This window comes from Alosa sapidissima, chromosome 24 (genome assembly GCF_018492685.1).
Source record: "Alosa sapidissima isolate fAloSap1 chromosome 24, fAloSap1.pri, whole genome shotgun sequence".
Classification (NCBI taxonomy): Eukaryota; Metazoa; Chordata; class Actinopteri; order Clupeiformes; family Clupeidae; genus Alosa; species Alosa sapidissima.
The window spans coordinates 1,663,928-1,680,842 of NC_055980.1; the positions used below are offsets into that span (position 1 = coordinate 1,663,928).

Consider the following 16,915-nt stretch of genomic DNA (forward strand, 5'->3'; position numbering starts at 1 on the left):
TATATTTAAACATTGTTAGGATAGCATTTACCTGTGTTCTGTGACACATTTTGATACTTTATGTTTAATATTGTTTCCAAACATGTTCTTCAACTAATAATACACATCATTTGGAATACATGTCACCCAAGTATACTTATCTTAGTGAAACAGTGCACACAAGTTTGCACAGACACAGGCACACACACGCACACACACACACATATACTACATGCACATATCAGTCCCTCCAGGATTTCGCGAGGATTTTTTGAGATTGTTGCGATCTAAAATGCCTGATTTCGCGACAACTTTTGTAAAAAATTGCGATGGAAGTTGCAGTGTTTTTAGCTGTTTGTTGCGAAGAAATTGCGGGAGGAAGTGAAAATTGCAAAAATAGTTGCGATTTAAGGGCAATTAAGGTTAGTAAGACCAAAATCACACTGATCATCTTGATGCTTATTAAAAAGGATAAGTAAAGGTAAATAGTATGGTTTACACAAGATCAAAGTAGGCCTAGGCTACTTTATTTGTGTAAATTCTTTGACTGGGGTAATTCACAAATCAGTATAACCTTTCGTAGAACTGTCCAAAAAAGACAGCCCCCTAAAGAGATGGCATAATGTCACTATGTTTCAATACATTCATATATGTTGTAATTCATATTAAGTTCATATGTTTTTAATAATTCATATTCTGAATATGAATCTTATACTAATAGCCAACTAAGTAGTCATTTCATATTGGTTTAAACTAGGCTATTAGATTACACTTTTCTTTAATGTTATTACGTGTTGTTTAAGTCTAATTGACTGCCTGCCACTTCCCTGCCACTTAGAGTAGCGTTTTCTAAGTGGATTGGAAGGCTTGCATCTGACTGTGTTCGGCTACGAGTGCAAATAACTTTTTGCATAGTGCATTACGATATGTGGATGGAATTCGGGATGTTTTCTATGTCATTAGTTAAAATAAATGTTAAAAAATAACTCGAATGACATCATTCTTGGATCGTAGAAGAGGTAAATGTATTGCAATGTTATTCATTTCTATGATTTTGGTAGCACTACACAAACTGAGCCCACAAGCTAGCAAACATGACGAGCTAAAAGGACATCTCTAGGTGAAACGTTTGCCAATGGGTTGCATACTATAGCCTACTCAAATGTCAGTAAACCAAGTAGGCCTTAATTAACTTACTTTCATAGCCTAGGTTAGCAACACCAGGTTGAGAGATGCAAGTAAAGCAGATCATTAACGTTAGCCTTCTATTTATTGTCATCAAAACTGCAGAGGAGTGAACAAGTTATAGGGCAGTCTCTGGTGTCTGCAGAAGTGAGTGTGGCATCTGACTCAATATTCTGCGCGAGGGCTGTTGTGGTAGGTGAAATTTCACGGGGAAACCATGATGATTGGTCAAATTTGCGAAAAAGTTGCGCTGTCGCCCAGAATTCACGAGGATTTGCTGAATTTGCGTTAATTGTTGCGATCGCAACATCGCAAATTCGAGGGACTGACATATACTTACACACACACACAAAATCACACACATTCAGGCTTGCACAGACTCACACACACACATACACACAAATACACACACAGGGACATATATACATTACACATACACATACACAGACACACATGTGATTGTGCTTGGATGTCCTCAAAGTATACTTTCTCTGCTGTTGCAGATTTGTCTTCTAAAGATTAGATTCCACTTTTTTGAAGTGTCAAATAAAGATTTGTACGGGCACATATTGGTGGTGTATGATAGTGTGTATGGACAGTGTGGATTATGACTTTTGACATTGTTTGCATTGTGTACAGACTGTGTAGACTGTTTTGCACAAGTATAGTTGTTGAGCGCAAGAATGAGAAAAAAATCAACTGGAAACTGTGGTTTCCAGATGTGGTGTCTGCACTTTGATTGGGTTTGAAACAGTACTGTCACAGAGGATTAGTGGTGGCACGGTTCACAAAACCCACAGTTCGGTTCGTATCACGGTTTTAGGGTCACGGTTTTTGGTTCTGTACGGTTCTTGTTGTTATTTTTTCTTTTAATCTTTAACACTTCAGAAATACCATACTTCAGCATTTGATGTATAACTTAATTATCCACCATTTAGGCTACAGTATTAGTATAGTTATAGATAAGATAAGAAGCTTTATTGTCATTGCACACAAGATACAATGAAATTTCGTTTGGCAGTAATCCCTCAGCTATGAAAAATAAATGAATATGTATACAAATCTGTATAAAATCAGTACAACAACAACAGGTTAAAGTGCAGATAAGATTGCAGTATGTTCATGGTTCAGCAGTCCCTTCACTGCCATGGGAAAGAAGCTGTGTTTGAGTCTGTTTGTGCGGGCTTGTATTACACTGAGTCTGCCAGACGGGAGTCTGGTGAAGAGAGAGAGTTACCTGGGTGAGTGGGATCACTCTGTATTTTTGTGGCCCGTTGGAGGAGACGGCTGAGTAGACCACATCCAGGCTTGGGAGTGGGGAGCCAACGATCCACTGAGCCGTCTTGGTGACTTTGTTGAGTCGTCTCCTCTCTGCTGCAGTGCAGCTGGGGTAACACACTGTGCACCCAAAAGTGAGGACACTCTCTATTGTGCAGTGGTAGAAGTTATATCATGTAATCATGCACAAACTGAAAGAATTTGACTTGACTTTAAGCATCATTAAGACCATCTATGAGGAAAGGTGAGATTTTGACCACAAGACTGAAGACATTGATGATTTCAACATGCTTTTCATTTATTTGGCAAAAAAGTAGAATGTGTTATTGCCATCTACAGAAATATTTGTGCCTTTTTAGCAAACTAAGATTAACTGAAATATTAAGGAATATTTTATTTCTACACATAGCGTAGCCAAGCTATGCAAGATAGCTTCTAGGCCACATAACATTGACAAGCCCTGTAAACATGCACTTTCTCTCCCGTCACTCCTCTAGCTTCTCTCAACAGGGCTATTAGAAACGGAACATTAGATCGTCCTTGTGAGGAATACCAAAACACATTTTAATGATATTTTATATTTGAGGGCTTTTGAGATATGAGGTTTTACCTTACAGTAAAATAAATTATTACTACACGTCTCGCCTGCATACAGGAGCGGAGGGGCAGTCGTGGCCTTTAGGGCTTCGGGCTTGTAACCGGAGGGTTGCCGATTCAATCCCCGACCAGTAGGAACGACTGAAATGCCCTTGAGCAAGGCACCTAACCCCTCACTGCTCCCCGAGCGCCGTCGGGATTAGTGTGTGCTTCACCTCACTGTGTGCTGAGTGTGTTTCACTAATTCACAGATTGGGATAAATGCAGAGACTGTAAAGGAGTCGACCCTATGGGGAGACACGGACACAGCGAATAGGTTTAAAAGCCCGAACTCCTCGTAACTTGCTCGCATGTCAGTTTAAAGTTACACACAAGTCGCACCACTCAACGTCATCACAACACTACACAGTAAACACATTATCAGTCCCTCCAGGATTTCGCGAGGATTTTTTGAGATTGTTGCGATCTAAAATGCCTGATTTCGCGACAACTTTTCTAAAAAAATGCGATGGAAGTTGCAGTGTTTTTAGCTGTTTGTTGCGAAGAAATTGCGGGAGGAAGTGAAAATTGCAAAAATAGTTGCGATTTAAAAAAAATAAAATTTGAATTGAGGGCAATTAAGGTTAGTAGCCTAAGACCAAAATCACACTGATCATCTTGATGCTTATTAAAAAGGATAAGTAAAGGTAAATAGTATGGTTTACAGAAGATCAAAGTAGGCCTAGGCTACTTTATTTGTGTAAATTCTTTGACTGGGGTAAATTCACAAAGCAGTATAACCTTTCGTAGAACTGTCCAAAAAAGACAGCCCCCTATAGAGATGGCATCATGTCAATATGTTTCAATACATTCATATATGTTGTAATTCATATTAAGTTCATATCTTTTTAATAATTCATATTCTGTGACTTGCATAATTACTAATAGCCAACTAAGTAGTAATTTCATATTGGTTTAAACTATCAGATTACACTTTTCTTTAATGTTATTACATGGTGTTTAAGTCTAATTGACTGCCTGTCACTTTAAGGGCGTGAGAGTAGCGTTTTCTAAGTGGATTGGAAAGCTTGCATTTCACTGTGTTCGGCTACGAGTGGAAATAACTTTTTGAATAGTGCATTACGATATGTGGATGGAATTCGGGATGTTTTCTATGTCATTAGTTAAAATAAATGTTAAAAAATAACTCGAATGACATCATTCTTGGATCGTAGAAGAGGTAAATGTATTGCAATGTTATTCATTTCTATGATTTTGGTAGCACTACACAAACTGAGCCCACAAGCTAGCAAACATGACACGAGCTAAAAGGACATCTCCAGGTGAAACGTTTGCCAATGGGTTGCATACTGTAGCCTACTCAAATGTCAGTAAACCAAGTAGGCCTTAATTAACTTACTTTCATAGCCTAGGTAGGTTAGCAACACCAGGTTGAGAGATGCAAGTAAAGCAGATCATTAACGTTAGCCTTCTATTTATTGTCATCAAAACTGCAGAGGAGTGAACAAGTTATAGGGCAGTCTCTGGTGTCTGCAGAAGTGAGTGTGGCATCTGGCTCAATATTCTGCGCGAGGGACTGTTGTGGTAGGTGAAATTTCACGGGGAAACAATGATGATTGGTCAAATTTGCAAAAAAGTTGCGGTGTTTGGACAAAATTGCGAGGTCGCCCAGAATTCACGAGGATTTGCTGAATTTGCGTTAATTGTTGCGATCGCAACATCGCGAATTCCTGGAGGGACTGAATTATGTACAACGTGGTGCCCCTACACATGCCCCCCCAGAATTCACAGACAGACAAGTTCATCCGGTGAGGTGGGCGCAGTGCTCGGCCAAACTTGCTCTGGCCATCAGGCACTGGGGCCGCAGGAACAGGAAGCTCAGGGTTTGTTGACTGTGGAAGCGCGGTAGATGGAGGACGGCCCCACCGTGGGGGCTGGGCAACCACCACCGGAGAGTCCAAGTCCAAGTGAGCGGGTTTAAGGCGGTCCACTGACACCCGGTCTCGCTTGCCCCCGATGTCGAGGACAAAAAAATTGTCCCCTGTTTCCAGCACCCGGAACGGACCATCATAGGGTGGACGCAAGAGGCTGCAGTGAGCATCATGACGAATAAACACATATGCAATCCTGCCAAGAGCTGTGAACGTGGCATGCCATGCTGAGAGGTGGGCACTGGCGCAAAAACCTGGGCACCATGGAGGTGCGCCTGCCGCTGCTCACTAGCAGACCATGGGTGGGTAACATCAGGCAAGAAATCACCAGGCACCCGCAGAGGCTGTCCATAGACCAACTCGGCCGCAGATGAAGAGAGATCCTCTTTGGGAGCAGCACGCAAACCTAACATCACCCAAGGCAAACGATCCACCCAGCTGAAGTCACGGAGGCTCGCCCGCAACGCGGCTTTCAGTGAGCGGTGAAAACGCTCACACAGTCCATTGGCTTGCGGGTGGTAAGCTGTGGTGCGGTGCACTCGCGCTCCGAGGCTGTTGGCAACGGCCATCCATAATTCCGATGTGAACTGCGAGCCGCGGTCCGATGTGATGTCAGAAGGGACGCCGAAACAGGCGATCCACGTGCCTAGGAAAGCCTGCACGACTGAAGTGGAATGGCCTCAGGCCAACGAGTGGTGCAGTCAACCACGGTGAGCAGGTAAGTGAAACCGTGGGAGGGCGGCAAGGGTCCCACTAGGTCCACATGCACGTGGTCGAAACGTTTCTCAGGGACGTGAAAAGTTTTCAGAGGGGCTTTGGAGTGACGGTGCACCTTGGCCCGCTGACATTCAAGGCAGGCGGCGGACCAGTCACGGACATCCTTTTTGAGGCCGTGCCAAAAATGTTTTGCTGCCACTAGCTTCTGTGACGCTCTCCTGCCGGGGTGAGAAAGGCCATGAACAGCATCAAAGACCAGCTTGCGCCAACTGCTAAGGACAATGGGCCGGGCCTGGCCTGTGGAAACATCACAAAGCAGAGAGACACCCGCGCCGCTGAAAGTAACGTCCGCCAAACGCAGTCCACTGATGGCAGTCCTGTACGCCTAGACGTCAGCGTCATGGACCTGGTCTGCTGCCATATGTGCATAATCCACTCCAAGATGCACTGCCCCCGCAAAACGACGAGAAAGACAGTCTGCCACCTGATTGTCCTTTCCTGCCACATGCCGAATATCCGTTGTGAACTCTGAAATAAAGAAAGCTGACGCTGCTGCCGGGCAGACCATGGCTCCGAAACCTTGGCCATGGCAAAAGTTAAAGGCTTTTGGTCCACAAAGGCAGTGAACGATCGGCCTTCCAGCAGGAAACGGAAGTTTTTTATGGCCAGGAAAAGGCCTAGCAGCTCCCTGTCAAACATGCTGTACTTCCTCTCCATTGGGCGCAACTGCCGGCTGAAAAAGGCCAGCGGCTGCCAAGCACCATCAACCAGCTGCTCGTGGACGACCCCTACAGCATAGTCAGAGTTGTGATGGCGATAGGTGCATCTGAGGATGGGTGGGCTAGCATAGTGGCATTGGCCAAGGCCGTTTTGGTGTCCATGAACGCCTGAGTCCTTTCCCCTGTCCAGTCAATTGTGTGTTTAGCAGCCCTACCCCAGGGTTGCCAACTCTCACGCATCTGGCGTGACACTCACGCTTTCAGCACCAATCTCACGCTCACGCAAGAAATGTCACGCCAAATCCATTCTTTTTGCATTGCAATCCGTTCATTTTTTGTTGATGACTAGACTAGACCACAGCATTGTTTCTAAATGACAGGATACGAGTTCAAGGCATACACATGTCTAGACCAACAGCAGGTAGGTCTAATATCCGCCTAACGTTCTCAGCGCAATTTTCTCTGATTGTTGATTCGCTGACTAGGCTATTTTAATCCCATCCCCGACACCTTCACGAAACACGCTTCTAGACATGAGGCAGACCGACACAAAGTGTGGCCGCCCATTCTTCTCTAGGAACTACTCGCGAAGTAGCCTCACAGACATCATATGAAATAACTTTTTCTCATCTTTTATAAGGTGCTATAGCCGCTATTTGCTGCGATAAACGGTTCGCGAGAAAATTAACTTTCAAGATATAATCATATAGGCTACTATAGCTCTGCGCTTTGTGAATATCTCACAAACTCTTCGTTCCACATGACAAACCGTAAACCAGAATAAACAGCAGACCTTACCGAACACAAAGGTGTAATGCAATCCCCTGTACAATAAGCCGTTCCAGAGTAATCCGGTTTTGAAATGGTAGCAAATTTATATATGGTCTCCAATTTTGGGCTTTAAGTGTCTTAAAACTGAGCTGTGCTTAAATACCTACATATGTGTAAATATTAAAATCAGAGGATATACAGCTCATGGCTAAGAGTTTGTCGATGTAGCTATAATGATTTGTTTTCACAAAAGGCTAAGCATGCATGTATTTAAGTGTCTTAAAAAAGTGTGCTTATATTGGTCAATGCATAATTTCATAACAGGCCAAATAGAAAATAAATGTTAAATGTTAAATATAGCCTAGACATAATATTAAAATCAGATGATGTAGGATAGTATAGAGTTAGATAAAGTTGGATGGCTCCAGAACTCACGCCAGTGGATTGGGTCTTAAAGGAGCCACACCACTTTTATGACACTATAGCTGTTCTGTTGACCTTTAGATTTGTTGCTACTGGGCATGAAGGGCAGGCCAATTATGAGTTCTGTCCAACATTGATGGTAGGTTTAGAAAAAAAAGTCAGCACATTTTAATCATATTGCAATAATACTAATAACCATGATTTTGGTCATGATTTTTCATCAAATGTTCATACTGTATCTCTAGTGGATGGTAGACTTTGGAATCCACCAGCCACAATGGTAGGTGGAAAAAAATATTTTAGGCTATTTTCATCCCTGATACGTACACTCATACACACATTCATAAGTCTCAATCTGTCCATTTCTTTCCACAAAACTCGCCAGAAGTCATCATTTAAGGGATTATTTTTCAATATTTTGTTTCAGGTGGGCAGGGGGGCCCTTTTCATGTCTGTGCCCAGGGGCCCAGTGGCTCATAATCCTTGATGGTTTTCAGAGGGGCTTTGGAGTGACGGTGCACCTTGGCCCGCTGACATTCAAGGCAGGCGGCGGACCAGTCACGGACATCCTTTTTGAGGCCGTGCCAAAAATGTTTTGCTGCCACTAGCTTCTGTGACGCTCTCCTGCCGGGGTGAGAAAGGCCATGAACAGCATCAAAGACCAGCTTGCGCCAACTGCTAAGGACAATGGGCCGGGCCTGGCCTGTGGAAACATCACAAAGCAGAGAGACACCCGCGCCGCTGAAAGTAACGTCCGCCAAACGCAGTCCACTGATGGCAGTCCTGTACGCCTAGACGTCAGCGTCATGGACCTGGTCTGCTGCCATATGTGCATAATCCACTCCAAGATGCACTGCCCCCGCAAAACGACGAGAAAGACAGTCTGCCACCTGATTGTCCTTTCCTGCCACATGCCGAATATCCGTTGTGAACTCTGAAATAAAGAAAGCTGACGCTGCTGCCGGGCAGACCATGGCTCCGAAACCTTGGCCATGGCAAAAGTTAAAGGCTTTTGGTCCACAAAGGCAGTGAACGATCGGCCTTCCAGCAGGAAACGGAAGTTTTTTATGGCCAGGAAAAGGCCTAGCAGCTCCCTGTCAAACATGCTGTACTTCCTCTCCATTGGGCGCAACTGCCGGCTGAAAAAGGCCAGCGGCTGCCAAGCACCATCAACCAGCTGCTCGTGGACGACCCCTACAGCATAGTCAGAGTTGTGATGGCGATAGGTGCATCTGAGGATGGGTGGGCTAGCATAGTGGCATTGGCCAAGGCCGTTTTGGTGTCCATGAACGCCTGAGTCCTTTCCCCTGTCCAGTCAATTGTGTGTTTAGCAGCCCTACCCCAGGGTTGCCAACTCTCACGCATCTGGCGTGACACTCACGCTTTCAGCACCAATCTCACGCTCACGCAAGAAATGTCACGCCAAATCCATTCTTTTTGCATTGCAATCCGTTCATTTTTTGTTGATGACTAGACTAGACCACAGCATTGTTTCTAAATGACAGGATACGAGTTCAAGGCATACACATGTCTAGACCAACAGCAGGTAGGTCTAATATCCGCCTAACGTTCTCAGCGCAATTTTCTCTGATTGTTGATTCGCTGACTAGGCTATTTTAATCCCATCCCCGACACCTTCACGAAACACGCTTCTAGACATGAGGCAGACCGACACAAAGTGTGGCCGCCCATTCTTCTCTAGGAACTACTCGCGAAGTAGCCTCACAGACATCATATGAAATAACTTTTTCTCATCTTTTATAAGGTGCTATAGCCGCTATTTGCTGCGATAAACGGTTCGCGAGAAAATTAACTTTCAAGATATAATCATATAGGCTACTATAGCTCTGCGCTTTGTGAATATCTCACAAACTCTTCGTTCCACATGACAAACCGTAAACCAGAATAAACAGCAGACCTTACCGAACACAAAGGTGTAATGCAATCCCCTGTACAATAAGCCGTTCCAGAGTAATCCGGTTTTGAAATGGTAGCAAATTTATATATGGTCTCCAATTTTGGGCTTTAAGTGTCTTAAAACTGAGCTGTGCTTAAATACCTACATATGTGTAAATATTAAAATCAGAGGATATACAGCTCATGGCTAAGAGTTTGTCGATGTAGCTATAATGATTTGTTTTCACAAAAGGCTAAGCATGCATGTATTTAAGTGTCTTAAAAAAGTGTGCTTATATTGGTCAATGCATAATTTCATAACAGGCCAAATAGAAAATAAATGTTAAATGTTAAATATAGCCTAGACATAATATTAAAATCAGATGATGTAGGATAGTATAGAGTTAGATAAAGTTGGATGGCTCCAGAACTCACGCCAGTGGATTGGGTCTTAAAGGAGCCACACCACTTTTATGACACTATAGCTGTTCTGTTGACCTTTAGATTTGTTGCTACTGGGCATGAAGGGCAGGCCAATTATGAGTTCTGTCCAACATTGATGGTAGGTTTAGAAAAAAAAGTCAGCACATTTTAATCATATTGCAATAATACTAATAACCATGATTTTGGTCATGATTTTTCATCAAATGTTCATACTGTATCTCTAGTGGATGGTAGACTTTGGAATCCACCAGCCACAATGGTAGGTGGAAAAAAATATTTTAGGCTATTTTCATCCCTGATACGTACACTCATACACACATTCATAAGTCTCAATCTGTCCATTTCTTTCCACAAAACTCGCCAGAAGTCATCATTTAAGGGATTATTTTTCAATATTTTGTTTCAGGTGGGCAGGGGGGCCCTTTTCATGTCTGTGCCCAGGGGCCCAGTGGCTCATAATCCTTCCATGCCACGGGGTTAAAACACTGGTCTTGTTTTCAAGTGCAATCAATAATTTAATTGTACATTTTGAAGAAACTTTTCCATTCTATTAGTAAAAACAAAAAACATAAATCAGGGATTATACTGTACATAGCAAAAAAGTCAGGGGACAGACATTTTTAAAATTAGGTTTAAGGAAAAATTTAACGCACACGCACAATGACTTCACAAAATCTCACTCCAGCCAAACACCCAAAGTTGGCAACCCTGCCTACCCTTAAGAGCCTCGTAGAGGGGACGCATGAGGTGAGCTGCACGTGGAACAAAGCGGTGATAGAAAGTCACCATACCTAGCAAGTCACCATTGGCCTACCAAGACCAAATTTCCCTCACGGGATCAAAAGAGTATTTATACTTAGGCCTAGCCTCCTATCCCATACAGAAAAATCAAGGGGAAAAATTCACATGCAGCTACATCTAGCTTATATTTAAATAGATGGCTACAATATATTTAATACATATATAGTACAAGAATGTATATATGCAAGTATATGTGGGACCCAGCAATGTAACATATATGGTGAATATATTCAATTAACTTATTTGCACACAGGCAGTGATGGGTGGGGTTTACAAAAAGACTAGCACTACCTTCAACTTCAAAAACGTCACTACCAACGGGTCGTTGGAATAACGGTTAAAATGTTTGCAGCTTTCTCTACATAAGCATAACTAACAGCTAGCTTCTACTAGTAGTCCAAATGTAAAACGTTTGCTCTGGTTAAGTGGATTGGCGGGGAGTATGAGAGCAAAACCAGTATTTTGCCGACTGACTGCATTAGTAGACCTAACGTTAATGAGGAAGACTTTTTCAACGGCTGGATGGGACAACATCTTGCTAGAAACTAACGTTATGTGGTGGAGGGGAGGAAGGCGGCCAAGAGGTAGTTGGCCGGTTTTCGAGGAATTGGTGGTCAAAATTGCTGGTAAGTAGATCTTCATTGTATGCTGAATTGCTTTCATATAACATTTGCAGAAGTTAATGTCCGAATTAACAATGGTATATTATTGGTGGAAGATGGAAGCTAACCGTTGCTACTTTCTGTAACATTAACAGTAACATTTTTGTACACCTGAAAGGGGTTTGAAAAATAAATTCACTGAGAAACGTTTGGACAATTAATGAAAACGACTTGTAATGACAGTGAAATACCAATTTAACCTGTCTCGGGGCCATATTTGATAGTATATTTGCCTCTGGCATGTAGATTGATAGGCATAGATAGAAGCTAACTTATGATTTGTCATGCAAGACAGAAAATGTAAAGGTTAACATTAGCTACTAGCCTAAGGTGTAGACACTATGCACTGTGGTTTAGCTAGCTAGCTGCTATTGTTGCATCATGGACAACACTTAGAGCTAACATTAGCTTTTTTTTTTTAGATAGGATGTAATGTGGTATGTGCTGGAGAGTATTAGAGTGGACGTAATTTCATGGAAATTGTATTGCAAGTAATGTGTTTTGTGAACTATCAAACTACTTTGTCATGCTTTGTGCACTGACATTCTTGCAAAACCATTCACACCCATTTTAAATTATGGAAATGTAAAAGTTTAATTGTATTGAAAAGGACCATGTATGGTCATGTAGTATATTTGAACACTGAAACACTTTTTTTTTTTTTTACATTTTAGAGAGGGAGGCAACACTCGAAAGCTACATCAAGGACACTGGAGGATGGACCAGAAGACCTGAGACCAAGACGACCCAAGCCCTACCCGTAGTATGCTTCACTGACAAATGTTGATGTTGATGCTTCATCATCACATAGACCAAAGGTAATAAAAAATTAATGTTTACTATAACTTTTTTGTTAAAGGTCTATTTTCGAATGCAGAACATAACCCTTTGTTTCTGAGAATTTATACATTTGTTCGAGTAGTTTTGATCTTTTGAATGACAAGAAATTAGCTTCAAGCTACTGGGGACACAAAGTGAACTGAAAATATACCTTTCCAACCATATCTTTCTATGATAGTTGGTACAGCTTCCCTACAGTCTCAGATAGCAGTCTCAGATGGGAGACACTTCATGAGTGGGAATATCCCAGGACATTACATATTACGCGAGTATACCCTTTACCAACACCACTCTCATTCATGCTGTATATTCTGTTCACTTGCAGGTTTCAGAGAAGGCTGGTAGAGCTCTCTATGAGTGTGAGCTGTGGGAGATAACCCAGAACTGACAACCACCTAAAAAAGAGGTGGCGATAATGGCTCTCCAAGAGGAGGTTGGGAGTCTGAAGGCTTTTATTCAACAAGGTTTGTATGACGATGAACTGAAGGAGTGTTTTGATACAGATGTGAAGTTTTACATTAAAATTTACATGTTTAACTTTAATGAAATAGCAGCTTAAAAATTTGAGGATGAAACTAACTTTTCCTTTCAGTGTGTATCTGTGTGCTTCTCTCTTCTGTGTATATGATATATTAGTTGTGTTGTCTCATTTAAAAGTGTTAGGCTGTCTGTGTGGATTGCTTCACATTTTCGCCTTACCATCACAGATCTTTCCTGTGTTAGTAAACTCTAACTATTTGAGGTCCTAATTGATTGTGCTATTTTTTAGGAGGCACTTAGAGGGAATGCCTGGACCCTGAGAGGACTAAGACGATAATTGGTGAGTTTATTTTATTTGTATGTCTTTCTCTCCAACTCACTTTGTATTTATCTCTAATTATCTTGATAACACAACAGTGTTTCTGCACTTAAGCATCTGTATTTGTGTCACTAATATTTTGCATGTTCTTTTTGTATATGTTCTCTCTTATTCAGAGGCCACCCTGAAGCAGTTCCCAGGCCAGACACTCACTCCAGATTGCTGGGCCAGGCAATAAATGCCAAAGTGGCAGAATTGAGGTTCCATAACAAAAACAAAGATTTTCAATAAAATAGAATAAAAGATAACAGAAGTGTTGTGTGTTTCTTCCTCTTTATACTGATACTATGGTTGATTTTAAGTGAACACAATAGTGAAATATTTATTGATTAATGCGGAAAATATCAAACCATAGTAGAATATGAACTATATTAGAGAAATATATGTCTGAATATATAGATCATGTGATCAGAATCTTCATCAAGGTCAAGGTCATGTCATGCTTCTTAGTGTCATCAGAGCCCGTCTACGGACATTCTCTGGTGTCATATACACGGGTTTCCCGTTTACCAACAAAACTAGATGTGCGCGCAGCCGTGAGGCAGAAGACGCTTGGTGGCCGTCCACAACGTTATAAACTTAACCTAAATAGTCGGCTGCTGTAAGCTACAATCGGATTTTTTTGTATACCCCTGTTGTCTCAATGATAATAACATCTCATTTTAGACTATATTTCAAAGTTTGATGTTCATTTGGATTATTAATGTAACATCGTATTTTGTCATTTTTGGCAAAGACATGCATTTCGTTAGGGATATTGAACATATTTAACATTCTCTAACCATCGTGATTTCGAATTGGTGCCGTTTTCAGCACAAAAACTCATTTTATTATTTTGCTCTTTTGCATTGCTCTATGCAGAGGGGTAGGCTATTCCAGAAAGGAGGTTTAACAAACACTGAGATAAAACTTAACCTCTGGGTTGTCTGAACCTGTGGCGACTAAACCTGAGCTGTCGGTTCCAAATCACCGGTTACCAGTTAGTTCAATTAACCCTGTGTTAGATAACCTAGAGTTGTGCGCGTTCACGGCGAACTTATAAAGGCATCATCTATTGAGAGTCGAAACCATGAGTAAAACCGGAGAAACGAAGAGCACCGTATTTTTCTAAGGCGGGGTAGCAAAGTTCTCCTCGAGGCTTACGAGGAGGAGAGAACTGTAATAACTAAAAAAAGAGCAATACTTAAGCGTCTGCCTCCGAGACCTTGCTTGGCAGAGAATAGCCTAACTGACCGTGCAAATGCGTACGTTTAGGATATCCCGTTTAATGTCAAAAGCACAATTAAATAATTCAGTGGACATAACGTAGCCTATTATATTGACTGCTTTGAATGATGCTTTCTTAAACTAGCCTACCTTGTTACAGATTGAGTGGGCCATAGAATTCTTTGAGAATCCCAAATGTAATTTTCTATTTAACGCGGGTTCTGCAGCTGTTGGCCAAGTTAAACTTTTGCGCTCCATCATCGAAAGGGTGAAGAATGTCGGAAGGCGTAGCCTATTGGACACATTTCAGTGCACATTTGGAAAATTGAATAAGTGATGCTGACCTGCCAGTTGGTGAAACTACACTTTAATGATCCTCGTGGGTGTCCAGGAAAACGAATGAAGTTGCGCAAGGCAAACTTTACGCACCGACCGACAGTTTGCCGATATGCTCTGCGTCTCCAACACTAACGTTACAAAAACTCCCAGTCGGAGAGCGATAATCGATGCACATAATTTGGAGAGGCAAAAAGTGTAGCCTATTGAAAAACTATTTTATCCCAAATGCCATCAGCATTCTTAACCAAACAGTGACAACACGCATACCTGGCTGAGCTGTTATGTAGTCTATATTTAAACTTATTTATTCATTTTCTATATGTTTTCCCTTTTTTGTAGCCTACTGCACTGTAATTATATCTTCAGTGTGTCTGAGATGTTTTTTGTCCATCCGATGTCTGGTGAGCCAAAGGCAAATATCCACTATGGTGTTGGCTAGCTAAGATGTATTTTATTCTATTCTAATCCACGCGTAGCCTAATGTAGGGATGGAGTCGAGAATGCTTTTCAAGTAGCCAAATTTAGGATTCAGCGGAAAAACATGTGATGTCGTGGTCTTATCGCCCTCTCACGGCTAATTCCACGGATAAATATTACATGATTTTGTGCTTCTTTGTCAATCGGACCTTGTTCAAAATGAAACGTCATTGTGTGACAAGTGTAAAAATAGCGGACTGGTTGAACATGCACTGAAATAACCGAACATAATTGAACATAACCTGAACAAAACCTATACCAGGTTAAGTTCAGTGGCCGGTTGCACAAAGCACCTTAAGTTAAGTTTCCCCCTTAAAATCTGATTTAAGGGTCCCTTAAAATAAAAACGGTTGCACAAACACCCTTAAGTTTTCTCCTTAAGGGTTCCTTAACATTTTCCCTTAGTATTTAAGGGTTTGTCCTTATCTTGTAAGAAATCCCTTAAACTGTTGCACAAAAGACCTACTGTAGTAGTCTAACTAAGGGGAAAATCCTAAGGGACATCTGACTCTACCTTAACCATATTATTAACTGAATTGATGCTGATAAATGAAGTTTATTAACTACTTTTGACCGTTCAAAACAATATAAAAATATGCTTCCTCTGTCAAATAGATAGGCCTATCAGAAACATGCCGTATTGTTATTGTTTGGTTTACGTAGGCTAACGTTAACAATTCATGTGGATGTCTTGTTAGCCTATGAGCTTCGGTTCGGTTCGCTAGGCAAAACGTTGGTGCACTGATGACAGTCAGGATCATTTCTAACTTGCCAACTAGTATTGTTCAGTTCATGTATATAATATGTTTTACTTGCTACCTGGATAATTTCCGCTAATATTATTAAGGTAAGATGAATGATAAGATATAAGCACTGTGTTCGGTGGGTTAACTAACGGCATCGCGGCAAATGCAGTTAGCAAGGCTACAGCTGTTGAACAATCTCCGTGGAAACCAAAGATTCTAGAACAGAGCATCTTTGGTGGAAACTATAGAATTTTCATACCGGAAAATCCCTTTCAGTGCAGTAAATCCCTTGACGTTTCTTAACTAAGGAAACATTTTAAGGTATTCTGCGCAACACCCTTAAGTAAATCCCTTACCTGAGGAGAAATTAAGTGTTAAAGGGAAACTTGGCAGGATTTCCGCCTCTGCTGGAGAAATTGTGCATTATGCTATTTCAAACTGTGGAAAAAGTCAAGTCAAGTCAAGTCAAGTTTATTTATATAGCACATTTCATACACAGAGGTCATTCAATGTGCTTTACATAAACAAAACCAAACGATAATAACAAATAAAAGCATAGAAGGGCAATATAGTCAAAGAATAGTTAAAAGGTAAAGATCATAATAAAAGGAAAACATAAAACACAAGGAAAAATCATTTAAAAATAAAGAATAATTAGTAAGCAAAAACAAAGGCAAAAGTAGTAAAAAAAGTAATAAAAGACAAAGTAGAATAATTATCGAGGCAGATTCAGAATTTGTAACTCGGCACAGTTAGCAGAAAGCGTCTGAGAACAGTTTGGTCTTAAGTCTAGATTTAAAACTGGCTACAGTTGGGGCCTTTTTAATGTCATCCGAAAGTTGGTTCCACAGCTGAGCCGCATAGCAGCTAAAAGCTGCTTCACCATGTTTAGTTCTAACTGTAGGTTTTACTAGCAGGTTTTTCACCTGGGACCTGAGAGGACGAGAAGGTGTGTACTGCTGAAGCATGTCTGACAAGTATTTAGGTCCTGCTCCATTTACTGATTTATAAACAAGCAATAGTGCTTTAAAGTCAATTCTGTGAC

General features: G+C 41.4%; 1 protein-coding gene and 1 long non-coding RNA gene across 5 annotated transcripts in view; both read left to right on the plus strand.

Annotated features, from left to right (window-relative positions):
• The window catches only part of si:ch211-234p6.5, a 46,264-nt gene that overhangs the window by 2,258 nt on the left and 27,091 nt on the right, over nucleotides 1-16,915 (plus strand). The gene's annotated exons all lie outside the window — the stretch shown is intronic.
• On the plus strand, nucleotides 12,031-13,315 carry LOC121700094. The gene is made up of 4 exons (XR_006027105.1): nucleotides 12,031-12,221; nucleotides 12,569-12,707; nucleotides 13,013-13,063; nucleotides 13,219-13,315. It is a non-coding gene; the product is annotated as an uncharacterized LOC121700094 (long non-coding RNA).